Genomic DNA, 7,481 nt, shown 5'->3' on the forward strand with positions numbered 1-7,481 from the left:
GCCGCCAATATTCCGGGAAAATAGGGCCTTACGCATAAATTCCGAAGATTTTCCCTGAAAATTGATTTCCGCACAAAAACGAGACACCGTAGCAATTCTGCTGAAAACAGCGTTAGTCCGTGTTAGTTATATCCAAAATACACAAATTAGAGGCAAAACAATAGCAAAAGTGTTCGGGAAAGTAGATACGTTTTGGACGTATCAGCGCCACACCTGGCTGAGTGGCGCCCGTGCGGCCGGCGCCACACTTCCATCCGACGTGGCGCCCTTGACGTTGAGGTGAGCTCGAAACTGGCGTGGCAGGATGTGTGGCGCCGCGCACATCGGCGCCACACTTTGAAAGTGTGGCGTCCGTGGCAAGGGCGCCACACATCCACTTATGTTTGCACAAAACATACTGTAAGACATTTCTCTAGGGACTTAGCCGTTTTGGCGACCCCGTTTTGTGTGGCGCCGACGCCATGGGCGCCACACTTCACCATGTGGCGCCGATGCCACGGGCGCCACACAAAGAGGCTCGCCAAAACGGCTAAGGACTAATCGTCCGGAGCCCCTGGATGTTTTCGACGTATAAGTTGATATAAGAGCACATGTGTGGCGCCGGTGCCATGGGTGCCACACACTGCAGTGTGGCGCCAGTGGAAAGGGCGCCACACATTGACTTGTGTTAAAACCATGAAAAATCCTACCATATTCCAACAGTTTTGAATACAACATTGCACAGAATATGTACGACACAACATAATAGTTCAAATAACAAATAAGGTTCGACGACATCAAGGTTCCAATTACAATAAGGTTCAACGACATGAAGGTTCGAGAAGATCAAGTTTCACACAACATCAAGGTTTGACAGCAAGAACATAGCCAAAGGGACATCATATCACTGCGTGGCAAAGGCTCCCTCCCCCCTCGCCTTCTTCTTCCTAGATTCTTCCGCCAGTTCTTCCTTCTCCCTTATTTCACGAGCCAACTGAACCACGGAGTCGAAGAAATGGTGGCGCTCCTCCATCTTTGAAGCTTTCGCTTGAGCTCTTTCCTCCTTTATGCGCTCCACCTCCTTAGCCACCTCCTCTAGGTGCATCCTATTTGCCCTTTCCCTCGCTAGTTGAGCAAGTTGCCAGTTCCTCTGGAATTTTTCCTCCATAGATGGTCCCGTTCGGCCTGGAGCTTCTCATTCCTCTTCTTCTCGCGCCATAGGTATTCTTGATACTCCCTTTGCATACGGTCATCTTCCGCCTTGTTCTTAGCTATCTCCTCCTGTCTCTTCCTCTCAAGTTCTTCCTTCTCCCTCTTCCACACCGTCCTCACCGCCTCCTCCCAAACCGACTCCTCCTTCTCATTGCCCTCCCACACCCCCTTCCCCTTGGTGGGTTGAGTTGCCATACCTGAAAACAAAATTGAGAAAACCAAAGTTAGTCACGGAATAGGAAAATAGATAGGACAATGCAATTAGTAACTTGGAGACACATACGGATAAGGCCCCGCTAGGTATCCTAGCATACTAGTACCCTGACGGCCACCATGCCGACCTCTACTAAGCCCTACATGAATCCTTGGTTGCCTTGGAGCTTATCGCCATTGTGGTTGATGCCTTGCGGCTTGTTTCCTTGGAGCTTGTTGGCTTGGAGCTTGTTGGCTTGGAGCTTGTTGCCTCGAAGCTTGTTGCATTGAAGGTTGTTGCCGTGGGGCTTGTTGCCTCGGAGCTTGTTGTCGTGGTGCTTGTTGGCTTGGAGCTTGTTGGCTTGGAGCTTGTTGGCGTGGGGCTTGTTGGCTTGGAGCTTGATGGCTTGGAGCTTGTTGGCTTGGGGTTTGTTGGCTTGGAGCTTGTTGGCTTGGAGTTTGTTGGTTTGGGGTTTGTTGGCTTGGGGTTTGTTGGCTTGGAGGTTGATTTGAAGCTTGTTGGCTACTTGATGCTTGACTTGTGCTAGCATCATTGCCCTTTGATTTTTTGTCGGATGTACATTTCCTTTTATTGTGGCCCTTACTATTGCATGATCCACAATTAGTTGGCTTGCGAGCCTCTTGGAATAACTTGTTTCCCGAATGACCCCATATATCCATATCTCCGTGATACCTCTTTGTCTTTCTTCTTCCACATTTCACAACCTTCCATTCCGGATCTGGCCAAACTTGCACTCCATGATACTCCGACCATTGTGATTGATCCAAGTAGGGAGAAAACCTTGGAGCCCATGTCCTCTTTGTGGCTTCGATTGAGAACTCGGACTCCCGAACGGTGAGCGGGTTATTGTAGTCGACACGTCTAGTGCGTGCCGCTGTTAGCAAGTGGGAGCAAGCCAAATGAAGCAAAGAGGGCCTCCTACATGTGCATTCACATGTCTTCAGGGACACACAGAAGGCCCGGCCTCCGTGTTGGACAAGCAACAAGCTCCAAGCCAACAAGCACCACGGCAACAAGCTCCGGGAGGCACCACACAAGGTGAATACAACATGTACGAGGACATGGGCTCCCTTTGGCTATGTTCTTGTTGTCAAACCTTGATGTTGTGTGAAACTTGATCTTCTCGAACCTTCATGTCGTTGAACCTTATTGTAATTGGAACCTTGATGTCCAACTATCCAAAAAAAACACAATAACATCTGATAGAAAAACAAAGTTTGTATCAACTATCCAAAAAACCCAATAACATCTCGCACGTGCTTTCACAATAATATATATATGTGAGTTTTTTACAATTTTCCAGTATATAGGTAACATAAAAAATCTGAGAAAAACAAACTTGTATCAAGCCCATAAAACCTTACAACATCTCGCATGTGATTTCACAACAATATTCATATGACTTTGTTACAAATTTATAAAATGTATGCAACATCAAAAAATCCGCGAAAAATAAAGTCACATCAAATGCCCCAAAAGACTTACAACATCTCGCATGTACATTTACAACAATACTCTTACAAATTTGTTACAATTTTAAAGCACAAATACAACATCGAAAATCCGAGAAAATAAAGTTATATCAAACGTCCCAAAGACTTACAACATCTCGCATGTGCTTTCACAATAATATTCTTACGAGTTTGTTATAATTTTAAAGCACGCATGCAACATTGAAAAATCCGAGAAAATAAAGTTATATCATGTGCTCCAAAAGACTTACAACATCTCGCACGTGCTTTGACAACAATATTCTCACGAGTTTGTTACAAATTTAAAGCACATATACAATATCTAAAAATCTGAGGAAAACAAACTTGTATCAAACGTCCAAAGCACTTTGCAACATCTCGCATGTTCTTTTACAACAAAATACAGATGAGTTTGTTATAATTATAAAGCATGTATACAACATTGAAATATTTGAGAAACGCATACTTGTAGGATACCCCACTAAAGCGATAGTACATCTCACATGTGCATTAGCAACTAAATGTATACAAGTTTGCAGCGTACCGAGTGAAAATATGTAACGTAAAAATAAAAAACGTAGCCTTGTGTTGAAGCACCGACCTCGCACGATCGGGGTCGTCAACGACAGATCCAAGTTGTTGGAGCCTCATAACAATTAGATCATAACCATTTTTTTTAGCATACACCAAGAGTCATGGGCTTTGGATAAGGACCGATCCAAGTTGTTGGAGCCTCATACCCAATTAGATCATAACCTTTATAACATAAAAAAGGAACAAATTTGACTAATAAATTTTAGCACCGCGATAGAAAAAATATATAATCAATTACTAAGTGATACGTCTCAAACGTATCTATAATTTCTTATGTTCCATGCTACTTTTATGACAATACTTGAATGTTTTATACATACTTTACAACATTATTATACATTTTCCGGCACTAACCTATTAACAAGATGCCGAAGCGCCGATTGCTCGTTTCGCTCGTTTTTGGTTTCAGAAATCCTAGTAAGAAAATATTCTCGGAATTGGACGAAATCAACGCCCAGGGTCCTATTTTTACACGAAGCTTCCAGAAGACCGAGGGGGAAAGGAAGTGGGGCCACGAGGCACCGACACACTAGGGCGGCGCGTCCCAGGCCCTGGCCGCGCGGCCCTAGCGTGTGGGTCCCTCGCGTCGCCTCCTGACCTGCCCTTCCGCCTACTTAAAGCCTTCGTCGCGAAACCCCCTGTACCGAGAGCCAGGATACGGAAAACCTTCCAAAGTCTCCGCCGCCGCCAATCCCATCTCGGGGGATTCAGGAGATCGCCTCTGGCACCCTGCCGGAGAGGGGAATCATCACCGGAGGGGCTCTACATCATCATGCCCGCCTCCGGATTGATGCGTGAGTAGTTCATCCTTGGACTATGAGTCCATAACAGTAGCTAGATGGTTGTCTTCTCCGCATGTGCTATCATTATATAGATCTTGTGAGCTGCCTAACATGATCAAGATCATCTATTTGTAATGCTACATGTTGTGTTTGGTGGGATCCGATGAATCTAGAATAAGTTATCTAGAATAAGTTGATTATCAATCTATCATATATGTGTTGTTTATGTTCTTGCATGCTCTACGTTGCTAGTAGAGGCTCTGGCCAAGTTGATACTTGTAACTCCAAGAGGGAGTAATTATGCTCGATAGTGGGTTCATGCCTCCATTGAATCCGGGATCGTGACGAGTAGGTTCTAAGGTTGTGGATGTGCTGTTGCTACTAGGGATAAAACATTGATGCTTTGTCTAAGGATATTTGTGTTGATTACATTACGCACCATACTTAATGCAATTATCTCGTTGTTTACAACTTAATATCGGAGGGGTGCGGATGCTAACCTCGAAGATGGATTATTTAGGCATAGATGCATGCTTGGATAGCGGTCTATGTACTTTGTCGTAATGCCCCGATTAAATCACATAGTAATCATCGTTGATATGTATTGAATCTTGATTTGTCAATTGCCCACCTGTAATTTGTTCACCCAGCATGTTAGTTATCTTATTGGAGAGACACCACTAGTGAACTGTGGACCCCGGTCCATTCTTTTACATCTGAATACTTTCTACTGCAATTATTGTTTTTACTGTTCTTTGCAAACAAACACCATCTTCCACTCGATACGCTTAATCCTTTGTTTTCAGCAAGCCGGTGAGATTAACAACCTCACTGTTACGTTGGGGCAAAGTATCTTGATTGTGTTGTGCAGGTTCCACGTTGGCGCCGGTTTCACTGGTGTTGCGCCGCACTACACTCCTCCACCAACAACCTTCACGTGCTTCTTGGCTCCTACTGGTTCGATAACCTTGGTTTCTTTCTGAGGGAAAACTTGCTGATGTGCGCATCATACCTTCCTCTTGGGGTTCCCAACGGACGCGTACATCTACGCGCATCACTAAGTTCCATAACATTGTTTCTTTAGCTACATGTGCTTTGCACTCTATCACCGGTAAGTACACAACAGTTACTAGTAGTAGCAATCTACTAGTATAGTACCGCAGGTGTGGTCCAATCAATGTGAGAGAAGCTTTGCATGGCAAAAAGAGAAGGTGGGCAAGATATTTTTTTGAACCAGGGTAGGGTCCAGAGACCCTAGAAGTTGCTAGTATTAAACAGGCGGCGGGTACAAATTGCAGAAAAACCCCTACAGATCAGGGGATTTTTGGATAAGGATCGAACTATTACATAGAAAACCTCGTAGAAAGATTTGAAAACGCGATCAGGTCCTCGACGCATAGCACCGCAGAAGGGATTCGACGTCGTGTTGCTCCGCCGAACGAACACCAGCGCCGGGGACGAACCAATCGGTTCCGCATCGTGGCGGAGGCGGTAGCTCTTCCCAGTGGACTGCTTGGTCCGTGGGAAGTCAGATCTCCAGGAGAAGGGCCGCCAATCGGCCATAAGAAGCAGGGCATGGCGGTGACGCCAGCATACGTCCCCCGTTGGTGAGCTTCCCTGACAGAACACCGCATTAGCAACAACATCGACGAAGAGGACGCAACTCCAAAGCACCACTTAGGAACGCACTTGTTCCGCCGCTTCAAGCTTGTGGTAGCAGCAGCATCCTTGCCGTCCTCGCCTTCGCCTCCATGGCCGGCCGAGAGGAACAACATCGATGTGCTACCTCCACCGCAAAAGCAGCAGAGATACACCCTCCAAGAAGCAGAGAGGATGGTGACGACGTGGCTGAGCTCCTCCTCGCCTCCACGGCCGGCCAGGAGCTTGTCGACATCGATGTTCCCCGGCAGGCGCACCTTTTCCTCCTCGCCTCCGAGGCCGGCCAAGAAAAGGTACCGCCCGCCGCATCCGCGCTGCAGCAGGAAGAAGACCGCCGTATCTTTATTGAAGGAAGCACCGTTCTCCTGCTCCCCTTTCCCCTCCGACCACCGGAGAAGGAGAAGAAACTAGAAGAACCCTAAGGATGGTGAGATCCAGGCGGCCAGATCTCGCCAATCGCTTCCACTACCGGCAAACTGCCGCTACCCCTAGCAAACCTACCTACTCCGGCGCCATCTCCCCTCCATCTCCGGCCGGCTACTCCAGCGGAGAGGAGAAGGGAGAGGCCCGGCAAGAGAGAAGAAAGGGTCAGATACTGTTCACTCTTGAGAGGGGGAAGGGGGAAATGAGCGCTCTAGGTGGGCAAGATCAGCTGCGCGTTGCTAGGATGAGGCGAGGAAGCTAGCTAGGTGTGCATGCCAGTGAGAAGGCAAAAGTAAACACGCGGACGTACATGAAAGCGACGTGAGCGTGCGAGCTTGAGCGACCGATCGAGTCGCGCCGTCGGTCGTCCGATTGGAAGCGTTTTCCAATAATAAAGGAGCCAAAATTTGCGTCTAATATTTTTTAGACCGTTTTACCCTCCAACCAATTCGCATAATACAGTAAATTGCCACACTACCGGTTCAGTCTTATTTCCCTCTCTCCACCGAAAGCGTCCAGATCCGCTCCCGTAGTGCCTCTCCCGACGCCGACGGCCGCCGACGATGCCTCCGCGCTCCCCCGCTTCTAACACATCCCCGGGCTCGAAGAATACAAGTAAACTCCCGAGGTCGGGGCTAAGGACGAGGCCAACGCGCGCCTTGACGCGTCCACCGGGGAGAACAAGCAAAACGGCCGGCTCCGCATCGCCCCACCTTGGTCCTACGGTGCGCCGCGCCGCCCGCCATCCTCCTAACTAGGGCCTGGTGCAGTGACGCGTGGCTGCAGGGGGTCAGCTCGCTGGCGTGGAGAGAAGCAACGCTGGCGGCCGTTTTCTTGCGGGATCTGGCGGCCGTTTTCATCGGGTAGGCGTGCGGGATCTGGCGCGGTTGCGTTTGTCACTAGCAACCTGGGATGCAAGCAACACGGAGAGGGAGGAATGTCGGAGAAGATGGTCTTCCTCACATACGAGGAGATCCCGCATGACCCGACAGAGAATGTCCAGATTCTGACGGAATTCCTTGGGTGCCTGTTCACAGCGGCAGAGCGGGAGGCCGGCGTGGTTGACCTGGTCGTGGATATGTGCAAGCCTGTGGGAGTAGAGGAACCTGGAGGGTAACATGGAGGGCGCCGGGGACGCGCTCTGGA

Source organism: Lolium rigidum, chromosome 4 (assembly GCF_022539505.1).
Source record: "Lolium rigidum isolate FL_2022 chromosome 4, APGP_CSIRO_Lrig_0.1, whole genome shotgun sequence".
Lineage (NCBI taxonomy): Eukaryota > Viridiplantae > Streptophyta > Magnoliopsida > Poales > Poaceae > Lolium > Lolium rigidum.